Consider the following 12261-nt stretch of genomic DNA (forward strand, 5'->3'; position numbering starts at 1 on the left):
AGGCATAAGATCACTGCACGAACAACTAACAATTAATGCACTATTCAGGCAGCTAAGATGTGTGCCCAGAACAGCGTACTTGAACACATAAGCGCGCAAGGAATTTGACATAAATAAATAAACTGAAAAAGAAGAAGTAAAAGGCATAGAAAAAAAAGAAAACTGCTCTGATTTTCAAATAGAACAAGCGATTCAATGTAACTGCACAGTTAAAATAAAATATTTTAAAATAAATAAATAGATAAATTTATAAAACAAATTAAAATGCAATTATAAAATAAAGTAGGTGTAAAATAGCATACCTCGGGTAGTATTACTCTCTACCTGTGTGTACCTGTTTCTACCTGCGTATTATCACCTTGTACTGTACACCCCGACTTGTTGGTGCAAGACTGTTGGCAAAATATAAAAACACACACACACACACATACACACACACACACTTTCTATAAGCTGTAAGCCGATTTACCGACTGGTTGCCAATAGATATTGTGCACGCTGCACCGTCAGGGGTACTTGATAGCGTTTTTAGCATTAAATAAGTGTTTAGCACTTACAGGCAGAGTTGCACTTATTACATGGAAAGGCCTCGGTGGCGTGGTGGTTAAATCATTGACTTTTCAGACTGATAGAATCTGGGTTCGCATCCCGGTACCGGCTCCCATCCCTAGCGAGTTTTAATCGGGAAGTGTAAGGCTATTACTTCCACTATTCTCTTATTAACAACTAACCACTTTTACCACTGTCCTGCAGAGACAGTTAGATAGCTGAAGTGTGTGCCCAAGACAGCGTACTTGAACCTTAATTGTGAGAAATGTAGGGATTTTTTTAATCAATATAATTTAACATTTGTGTCTCTATCAATTTTTTTTATCTCATTCTCTCTATATACCAAATATCGAGATTAACATAGGTCTTTATTAGACATTAGCACTGTAACAAAAAACATTTCCCCATTCCGTAACTGACAGACGAAGGAATGGACAAAAGAACAACCAAGATAAAGCAAGTTGTTTGGAAAGTATCCAAACGCCACACTAAATAACATAACATACATGCTGGGGGACACGCGAGTAAGCACCAGCTAAACCTGTCACCTTTGACATGTTCTCCCACGTGGACAGATAACTCGATTAGTGCCCCTTATTGAGATTTTCAGGGTTCAGCGACGCATAAACGATATAAATTAATCAAATATGCGTTCAGTGTTTGTGTTTTGTAACGAGCAATGGAGATCGATTTGACTAATTCTCGACCTATCACATTAACATGAAGCGTCAAACCCAGGAGAGTGGTAGTTACGTAATGCCACAGAGCGCTCGCGACGTGTCTACGGAACGTAGGCTGTAATAAGCATAATATGGTGCGATAAGGCATAATTCTAATATCCATAGAGGCGGGACGTAGCCCAGTGGTAAAGCGTTCACTTGATGCGCGGTCGGTCTAGGATCGATTCACGTGGCTATTTCTCGTTCCAGCCACTGCAACAACAAAGGTTGTGGTATGTACTATCCTGTCTGTGGGATGATGTATACAGATGTCTAGCTGCTAATCGATAAGAGTAACCCATGAAGTGGCGTCAGCGGGTTTCCTCTCTCAATATCTGTGTGGTCCTTAATCACATGTCTGAAGGAAGGGAATGTTTTATTTAACGACGCACACAACACATTTTATTCACGGATATATGGCGTCAGACATATGGTTAAGGACCACACAGATATTGAGAGAGGAAACCCCCTGTCGCCACTTCATGAGCTACTATTTTCGACTAGCAGCAAGGGATGTTTTATATGCACCATCCCACAGACAGGATAGTACATACCACGGGCTTTGTTACACCAGTTGTGGAGCACTGGCTGGAACGAGAAATAGCCCAATGGGTCCACCGACGGGGATCGATCCTAGACCGACCGCGCATCAAACGAACGTTTTACCACTGGGCTATGTCACGCCCCTCCACATGTCTGACGCCATATAACCGTAAATAAAATGTGTTGAGTACGTCATTAAATAAAAATATTTCCTTCATTTGCTTTCTAAAATCCATTGACAGGCGTGTGCGCACACATTTATGCGTTGTGGGGTCGAGTCTGATAAAAAAAAAATGCTTCAGCCCCGAACCCTCTCCCTAGTGCCATTAAATAAAAACAAACTTTAAAGTTTAACTTAGTACTGGCTCCAACCTAAAGTGAGTTTTAACTGCTCATTGAGTACAACACTCATTTCTCTCTCATAGTTAATCCATGTCAAGGACAGACGGCCCAGATAGCCGAGGAGTACGGCAGGAACAGCGTACTTGAACCTTAGTTATATATAAGCATAACATTCTAGTTAGAAGGAAATAAAAACCCTTACCGGCTCCAATCCATCATGAGGGGTGAGACGTAGCCAAGTGGTAAAACGCTCGCTTGATGCGCGGTTGGTTTGAGATCGATCCCCGTCAGTGGGCCCATTGGCCTATTTCTCGCTCCAGCCAGTGCACCACGGCTGGTGCATCAAAGAGCCGTGGTATGTACTATCCTGTCTGTGGGATCGAAAAGAGTAGCCCATGACGTGGCGACAGCGGGTTTCCTCCCTCAATATATGTGTGATCCTTAACCATATGTCCTTATAACCGTAAATATAACGTGTTGAGTGCGTCGTTAAATAAACCATTTCCTTCCAATCCATCATGAGTGCACCTCCAGGTGTATTTGTTCAACATCTACTAGTGTTGTACGACTAGCACACATATACATATACATATACATATACATATACATATACATATACATATACATATACATACACATACATATACATGTGTATATATGTGTATGTATATATATGCCAGTCGTACAACACTAGTAGGTATATACCGAAGACTGTGGTGTGTGTCGTCCTGTATTTGTGACAGTCTGTGTAAAACATCACGGCTTGTTCAGAGTAGTATGTGTTCCAATAGTGAGTTTCCATTATTATTGCCCGACTGGCGTTTGTTTTAGAGAAAATTCACGATACTATGCGTTCGTCTATACGTCAGTAATACACACACACAATATAAAACTTTTGAAATATATGATAGAAGCAATAAAATGCATAACAATCAGTCATTAGCATATCCAGTCCATATCTGAACTCTTAAGGGTATGTGAGGTGATGTGTCTACAGAGGAGAGCTGATCTTGACTACAATATATGGCTCCAACTCCGTCTGAAGGAGGACTGCCACTTTGTAACGTGCGACAGTATATGCACCAATTTTTATTTTTTTTACAGCTTTTGTAAAGGATGTTTGAATGCGCACAATAATTTGCATAGAATATTCTTTTTCAAGTAAGAAACCCTAATTACAGAATAATTGGTCAGACTATTTAAAGGCAGAATTCGTGTTAATCCATGAACAATCGATATGTGGAATGTTTTCTCAGGTATTCTTTATGGCAATATATATATATTTTTTAAAGCATAAGATAATTTGTCGTATACGTTAAAGACGTGAATATACGAGTTTATTAAAACAGCAGTTGTGCTTGCAATTTGCAAGATGGTATAGTATCCTGTCTGTAGGATGCTGCCTACAACAGATCCCTCGACAAAAGTAGCTCATTCCTCTCTCATTATTTTATGTGTTCCTTAACAATATGTCCGACGTCATTTAACTGCAATAAAATGTTTTGAGTGTGTCGTTAAATAAAATATACTTCGTTTTCCCTTTAACACTATTTTGTCGCATATACAGGTTTATTAAAACCGCAGTTGTGTTTGCAATTTGCATTTGGAAGTTATATCATCAGATGGAAGAAGAGAATGCAGCTTTAAATTAAAAATAATTAGTGTGATTGTACTTACAGGTTTTTTGATGCTGTGTCCTTCTTTTTTAATTTCCTCTTCCACTTCCCTGCAATACAAGTAATTATCTGGACATGGCCTGGCGTTTGTGATTTTAGATCATGAATACCATACGAGTTGTCACTAGTTCAAGTCTCAGTGCAGGCTTTTAGAGTTATAAAAACTGAGATAGCGTGCTGCTTACGACTGTATAAAGAACATAGCTGGGAACATGTGACAAGTTGGTCCCCTGGGGTCGTGCATGATTCAAACATTAACACCAGTCACCTGAAGCCATCGGAAACATGATACATCTTAGCATTAAATGCGGTTATTCAAGTTTGATTGATACAATTAGATATGGCGTCCATGGGCTTCAGAAAGCAGTGAAGCATGTGAGTGGTGTAACCAGAAATAAAAGATTTGCGAGATAAAGCTATAATCGTCAGTCAGTCATGGTGACGTAGAGCTTAAGTCGCCAGTTTTAAGTCAGATAGTTAAAGTTGATTTTGTTTAATGATACCACTAGAGCATATTGATTTATTAATCATAGGCCGTTGGATGTCAAACATTTTGTAATTTTGACTCGTAGTCTTCAGAGGAAACACGCGACATTTTCCCATTAGTAGCATGGGACAGACAAGACAGCACATGCCAAGGCCGTTGATACACCAGTCGTGGAACACTTGTTGAGAGGGGGAACAATCAAAGGTGATTCGATCTTACAATGTCTCAGGCGAATGCTATGTAGTTGTAATAGGTCCCGTGAGAATTGCATGTTAAGTTTTTGAACCAATGATATTTATAATCACTATTGTATACAGATTCAAAACAATACATGGTTCCATTTTCTCTGATGAATATTAAGGTCATTTTGAGGTCACCAAAAGTCACCAGTATAAATCTTTTCAAGGCGCTGTGTGAAACAAGATGTCACTGTATAATGTCTGTAAAATATTGGCATGTAGCATATTAAAAGAAGCGACACCATATAAACTACATTAAAACATGAATACTTGTTTGTTTTGTTGTTGTTAGGGGATGTTATAGGAATTTGAAACAGTAGAAGTGAAATGTTTAGAGTTATAACTACCAGATATTATGTCACATTAATTTTGGTTAAATCCACCACGACGTTTGCACAGTTTCTGTCAAAAGGGGCTGTTCTATGTCTCTCAAAAGTAGGGGGTGCATACAGCTCTCTAGTAGTGTGTACATTGTGGGCGTTCACTAAAGCGCAAGTAAATATGCGGAGAGATATGCGCCATCTTGTCACTGTGAGATGGGTAGTAGGTCTTTCAGACTACTAATTGGGGGCCATCCATAAAATATGTACGCACACAATCAGTGTTTGTTTTACCACCCCTCCTCCATGTACACCTTTTATACATGTGACCATTACCCCACCGAACCCCCACATACAGGTTTATATTTATCGTCCATGCTGAAAAGTACATCGGATATCATATCATGGATTAGATTAATGGTACACCAGTAAAATAATTAATTGTGGCGTATGTACTCAGTCAATGAACACCCTCCCTCTCTACACTCTTCGCGTGTAATGCCCGACATCCCCGTCCACCCATAGCACCTCACCCCCAACTCCCACCCCCAACACCTCCTGGACGTACGTACTTTATGAATGGCATCTTGCTGCAAGACATAATCCATTAAATATAAAAAATATTTAAACAGTTAATAGTACATACGTTTTGACCCTTCAACCTGTCACAGTATATCACAAAAGGGTTGGCCTGTATGACATACTGGCATGTCTCTGCGTAACGGTATAGACTTGAAACCTTTCCACACCATTTCTTGTAGCAACATCAATGGAATTTTCAACATGTATTAATGGCCTCCGGCCGAATTGTTCCCACTGACTTCTAACTCGGTGGGGGGGGGGGGGGGGGGGGGGGGGGGGGGATCTAGCTCAGTCCATAGAGTACTCCACTGAGGTGTTTGAGTCGAAGTATTGAATCCTTCCGGTGGACGCAAGTTCTGAATGTTTTTTTCCTGTCTAAACCAGGTGCCGTTAAAGAAAACAAACTTTAACTTTCTAGCTCTCTGTGTTATTCCAAGGCAAGACATGTGTTCATTTAGTTGGTAATGGCAATTATAGTACACTGCTTTTCTTGCATGCTCTATTTAAGTTAAAAAGCACTTTCCGTGTTTTGTGGATGCTGGTCTGGTTAAAGCGCGTAAAGTTGCATTAGTTTATTTATTGCCTCCCCAGTGGTCTAACATGTGTTTCTGCCTCTACCTATGAACGAAACCATTTTGTCATAGCACCCAAAGGAACATGGACAATGAAAGACACCTATCAGTTCCTAGACTTTAAAACATTACATGAGCATCTAGATATTGAAACGCATTTTCAGTGTCAAAAGCATCCCATAGCTATACAGATATTGAGTATCTTGGCTACTGTTGCTATAACTGTATGTGTCTTATATCTTGGATGTGCCCCTACAATTGGCATTAAGCAGTAACCCTAAAAGATGTGTAATGGAACATATTTTATTGCATATAATATACAAAAGGATTGGGCACAAGTTATTCAACGTACGAGGCCCTCTCCTAATTACAAATATTATAACATTATAGGCGACTACTATTACTACAAATATTTGAAAGAAAGTAAATACGCAAAACATAAAGCAAGACAGATAAAGTGAAACCCGAAGAAAGACTACAATAAATATTCAGAACAAAGTTAATGTATAGAATATCAAGCAAAATAGATTAGTAGTGTGAATCGATGTAATTACGTGTGTAAATAACAATAAATATGCTCAATTCTGACACCTACTCTGGATTTCATGGCAGCCATCGTGACCATTTTGGAAACTACTAAATAATTTTTCAGCGTTCCTATATCAAACATATTTTCTAAGGTATATCCTAAAATGCAAAATATCGTGGGGGGGGGGGGGGGTGGGGGGTGGGGGTTCTGAAAGACACACATTTGTCCTTGATGGTGATGAGTCGGATGATGATTTGAATACTGAGTGAAACCTTTTAGTTGAAATGCACATATATAAATATAGAGGCTAGGTAATATAGTATGCTCACCATAATAATAATAATAATAATAATAATAATAATAATAATAATAATAATAATGAACCATATTTTTTGTTGTTGTAATCTACATACTATAATAATTACAATCACGGATCTTCCAAAAATTAACATTCACGTCCGACGAAATTATATATGCTCTAACACGCGTTGATTTTAACTACAACTACACCTAATTCTCTGTCATAGAACATCAACAATTAAACATTTACCCCTGTTTTCGATACGTACCTCACATAAGAGAGTTTAATACCCAGGATAACGTGTTTGAACTTTAAGTTAATTAAGCACGAAATGTTTTCAATTTTTAATGACACTTATTCCCGATAACGTACTACACGGTTCGGGACAGTCTTCTTCTGTTAGTTTACCAGTGTCTTCTTCTGTTAGCTTACCAGTGTCTTCTTCTGTTAGTTTACCAGTGTCTTCTTCTGTTAGTTTACCAGTGTCTTCTTCTGTTAGTTTACCAGTGTCTTCTTCTGTTAGTTTACCAGTGTCTTCTTCTGTTAGTTTACCAGTGTCTTCTTCTGTTAGCTTACCAGTGTCTTCTTCTGTTAGTTTACCAGTGTCTTCTTCTGTTAGCTTACCAGTGTCTTCTTCTGTTAGTTTACCAGTGTCTTCTTCTGTTAGCTTACCAGTGTCTTCTTCTGTTAGTTTACCAGTGTCTTCTTCTGTTAGTTTACCAGTGTCTTCTTCTGTTAGTTTACCAGTGTCTTCTTCTGTTAGTTTACCAGTGTCTTCTTCTGTTAGCTTACCAGTGTCTTCTTCTGTTAGTTTACCAGTGTCTTCTTCTGTTAGTTTACCAGTGTCTTCTTCTGTTAGTTTACCAGTGTCTTCTTCTGTTAGCTTACCAGTGTCTTCTTCTGTTAGTTTACCAGTGTCTTCTTCTGTTAGCTTACCAGTGTCTTCTTCTGTTAGTTTACCAGTGTCTTCTTCTGTTAGTTTACCAGTGTCTTCTTCTGTTAGTTTACCAGTGTCTTCTTCTGTTAGTTTACCAGTGTCTTCTTCTGTTAGCTTACCAGTGTCTTCTTCTGTTAGTTTACCAGTGTCTTCTTCTGTTAGTTTACCAGTGTCTTCTTCTGTTAGCTTACCAGTGTCTTCTTCTGTTAGTTTACCAGTGTCTTCTTCTGTTAGTTTACCAGTGTCTTCTTCTGTTAGTTTACCAGTGTCTTCTTCTGTTAGTTTACCAGTGTCTTCTTCTGTTAGTTTACCAGTGTCTTCTTCTGTTAGCTTACCAGTGTCTTCTTCTGTTAGTTTACCAGTGTCTTCTTCTGTTAGCTTACCAGTGTCTTCTTCTGTTAGTTTACCAGTGTCTTCTTCTGTTAGTTTACCAGTGTCTTCTTCTGTTAGTTTACCAGTGTCTTCTTCTGTTAGTTTACCAGTGTCTTCTTCTGTTAGTTTACCAGTGTCTTCTTCTGTTAGCTTACCAGTGTCTTCTTCTGTTAGCTTACCAGTGTCTTCTTCTGTTAGCTTACCAGTGTCTTCTTCTGTTAGTTTACCAGTGTCTTCTTCTGTTAGTTTACCAGTGTCTTCTTCTGTTAGCTTACCAGTGTCTTCTTCTGTTAGCTTACCAGTGTCTTCTTCTGTTAGTTTACCAGTGTCTTCTTCTGTTAGTTTACCAGTGTCTTCTTCTGTTAGTTTACCAGTGTCTTCTTCTGTTAGTTTACCAGTGTCTTCTTCTGTTAGCTTACCAGTGTCTTCTTCTGTTAGTTTACCAGTGTCTTCTTCTGTTAGTTTACCAGTGTCTTCTTCTGTTAGCTTACCAGTGTCTTCTTCTGTTAGTTTACCAGTGTCTTCTTCTGTTAGTTTACCAGTGTCTTCTTCTGTTAGTTTACCAGTGTCTTCTTCTGTTACTTACCAGTGTCTTCTTCTGTTAGTTTACCAGTGTCTTCTTCTGTTAGTTTACCAGTGTCTTCTTCTGTTAGTTTACCAGTGTCTTCTTCTGTTAGTTTACCAGTGTCTTCTTCTGTTAGTTTACCAGTGTCTTCTTCTGTTAGTTTACCAGTGTCTTCTTCTGTTAGCTTACCAGTGTCTTCTTCTGTTAGCTTACCAGTGTCTTCTTCTGTTAGCTTACCAGTGTCTTCTTCTGTTAGCTTACCAGTGTCTTCTTCTGTTAGCTTACCAGTGTCTTCTTCTGTTAGTTTACCAGTGTCTTCTTCTGTTAGTTTACCAGTGTCTTCTTCTGTTAGTTTACCAGTGTCTTCTTCTGTTAGTTTACCAGTGTCTTCTTCTGTTAGTTTACCAGTGTCTTCTTCTGTTAGTTTACCAGTGTCTTCTTCTGTTAGCTTACCAGTGTCTTCTTCTGTTAGCTTACCAGTGTCTTCTTCTGTTAGTTTACCAGTGTCTTCTTCTGTTAGTTTACCAGTGTCTTCTTCTGTTAGTTTACCAGTGTCTTCTTCTGTTAGTTTACCAGTGTCTTCTTCTGTTAGTTTACCAGTGTCTTCTTCTGTTAGTTTACCAGTGTCTTCTTCTGTTAGTTTACCAGTGTCTTCTTCTGTTAGTTTACCAGTGTCTTCTTCTGTTAGTTTACCAGTGTCTTCTTCTGTTAGTTTACCAGTGTCTTCTTCTGTTAGTTTACCAGTGTCTTCTTCTGTTAGTTTACCAGTGTCTTCTTCTGTTAGTTTACCAGTGTCTTCTTCTGTTAGTTTACCAGTGTCTTCTTCTGTTAGTTTACCAGTGTCGGGACAGTCTTCTTCTGTTAGTTTACCAGTGTCTTCTTCTGTTAGTTTACCAGTGTCTTCTTCTGTTAGTTTACCAGTGTCTTCTTCTGTTAGTTTACCAGTGTCTTCTTCTGTTAGTTTACCAGTGTCTTCTTCTGTTAGTTTACCAGTGTCTTCTTCTGTTAGTTTACCAGTGTCTTCTTCTGTTAGTTTACCAGTGTCTTCTTCTGTTAGTTTACCAGTGTAGTTTACCAGTGTCTTCTTCTGTTAGTTTACCAGTGTCTTCTTCTGTTAGTTTACCAGTGTCTTCTTCTGTTAGTTTACCAGTGTCTTCTTCTGTTAGTTTACCAGTGTCTTCTTCTGTTAGTTTACCAGTGTCTTCTTCTGTTAGTTTACCAGTGTCTTCTTCTGTTAGTTTACCAGTGTCTTCTTCTGTTAGTTTACCAGTGTCTTCTTCTGTTAGTTTACCAGTGTCTTCTTCTGTTAGTTTACCAGTGTCGGGACAGTCTTCTTCTGTTAGTTTACCAGTGTCTTCTTCTGTTAGTTTACCAGTGTCTTCTTCTGTTAGTTTACCAGTGTCTTCTTCTGTTAGTTTACCAGTGTCTTCTTCTGTTAGTTTACCAGTGTCTTCTTCTGTTAGTTTACCAGTGTCTTCTTCTGTTAGTTTACCAGTGTCTTCTTCTGTTAGTTTACCAGTGTCTTCTTCTGTTAGTTTACCAGTGTCGGGACAGTCTTCTTCTGTTAGTTTACCAGTGTCTTCTTCTGTTAGTTTACCAGTGTCTTCTTCTGTTAGTTTACCAGTGTCGGGACAGTCTTCTTCTGTTAGTTTACCAGTGTCTTCTTCTGTTAGTTTACCAGTGTCTTCTTCTGTTAGTTTACCAGTGTCTTCTTCTGTTAGTTTACCAGTGTCTTCTTCTGTTAGTTTACCAGTGTCGGGACAGTCTTCTTCTGTTAGTTTACCAGTGTCTTCTTCTGTTAGTTTACCAGTGTCTTCTTCTGTTAGTTTACCAGTGTCTTCTTCTGTTAGTTTACCAGTGTCTTCTTCTGTTAGTTTACCAGTGTCGGGACAGTCTTCTTCTGTTAGTTTACCAGTGTCTTCTTCTGTTAGTTTACCAGTGTCTTCTTCTGTTAGTTTACCAGTGTCGGGACAGTCTTCTTCTGTTAGTTTACCAGTGTCTTCTTCTGTTAGTTTACCAGTGTCTTCTTCTGTTAGTTTACCAGTGTCGGGACAGTCTTCTTCTGTTAGTTTACCAGTGTCTTCTTCTGTTAGTTTACCAGTGTCTTCTTCTGTTAGTTTACCAGTGTCTTCTTCTGTTAGTTTACCAGTGTCTTCTTCTGTTAGTTTACCAGTGTCTTCTTCTGTTAGTTTACCAGTGTCTTCTTCTGTTAGTTTACCAGTGTCTTCTTCTGTTAGTTTACCAGTGTCGGGACAGTCTTCTTCTGTTAGTTTACCAGTGTCTTCTTCTGTTAGTTTACCAGTGTCTTCTTCTGTTAGTTTACCAGTGTCTTCTTCTGTTAGTTTACCAGTGTCTTCTTCTGTTAGTTTACCAGTGTCTTCTTCTGTTAGTTTACCAGTGTCTTCTTCTGTTAGTTTACCAGTGTCTTCTTCTGTTAGTTTACCAGTGTCTTCTTCTGTTAGTTTACCAGTGTCGGGACAGTCTTCTTCTGTTAGTTTACCAGTGTCTTCTTCTGTTAGTTTACCAGTGTCGGGACAGTCTTCTTCTGTTAGTTTACCAGTGTCTTCTTCTGTTAGTTTACCAGTGTCTTCTTCTGTTAGTTTACCAGTGTCTTCGTGAAGACTAAACAACTTAAATAATTAATTTATTAAATAAATAAATAAATAAGAAGCATGCATTTTCAATAGATTGGAAATATGTCCTACTAAATATAAGGTAGAAACAGCAGAAACACTATTAATAATGTGTACTTGGGAGTAAATATGAACTTTTTAAAAATATCATTCTAGAATATATAATTCTCCTTTGAAAGTATTTTGTAGAATATTATATTTATGGTTAATTTTCTTCTTCTTTCCCCTCCCTTTCTCTCTATCATCTATCTCTTTCTATTTATTTATTGTTGTAAACCCATTGTACATAGGGATGTAGTATCAATATATATAATTATTAATTTGCAGGTTGGTTATGTAGTTATCGTTAATCAAAACGTTGTTCATATCCAACTTCTAAAGTCAACACTATTAACAGTTTTGCTAAAAATAATTATAACAAACTTGAGAATAGCACAATAATGTAACTCAAGAATCTGTGCAACAAATACATCGTATAATTTAAAATGTCGTAAAGAAAGACTACTCGTGTTTTCTAAAACCCTTTAAGAGTTATCTTTAGTAGGGTGACAATTGATAATCTTGAACCGGTCTCGGTAGCGCAGTGGTTAAACCATCGGACTACAGGCTGGTAGGTACAGGGTTCGCAGCCCGGTACCGGCCCCAAGCCAGAGCGAATTCTTAAAGGCTCAGTGGGTAGGTCTAAGGTCACTACACCCTCTTTTCTCTCACTAACCACTAACAATTAACAACTAACTCACTGTGAGGTGTGTGCCCAGGGTAGCGTGCTGGAATCTTAACTGAATATAAGCACGAACATAAATTGAAATGAAATGATATGGCATTCATTTCTAGATGCAGAAATCAGCCTGTTATACACCATGATTATAAAAGTTGACCCTCTTTTAACTTTGCA

General features: G+C 38.4%; 2 protein-coding genes across 4 annotated transcripts in view; both read right to left on the minus strand.

The window, feature by feature from the left end:
- The window catches only part of LOC121380626, a 10241-nt gene extending 6214 nt beyond the window's left edge, over window positions 1-4027 (minus strand). The window contains exon 1 of one of the 2 annotated variants that reach the window (XM_041509529.1): window positions 3831-4027. The gene's annotated coding sequence lies outside the window, so the exon portion shown is untranslated. Of the gene's footprint in view, window positions 1-302; window positions 411-3830 lie in introns of those variants that run through there. The other variant, XM_041509530.1, reaches the window with a different exon arrangement.
- LOC121380625 (putative ammonium transporter 1) overlaps window positions 1-12261 on the minus strand; it is a 212124-nt gene that overhangs the window by 80472 nt on the left and 119391 nt on the right. The window lies entirely within an intron of this gene.

Source organism: Gigantopelta aegis, chromosome 9 (assembly GCF_016097555.1).
Source record: "Gigantopelta aegis isolate Gae_Host chromosome 9, Gae_host_genome, whole genome shotgun sequence".
Lineage (NCBI taxonomy): Eukaryota > Metazoa > Mollusca > Gastropoda > Neomphalida > Peltospiridae > Gigantopelta > Gigantopelta aegis.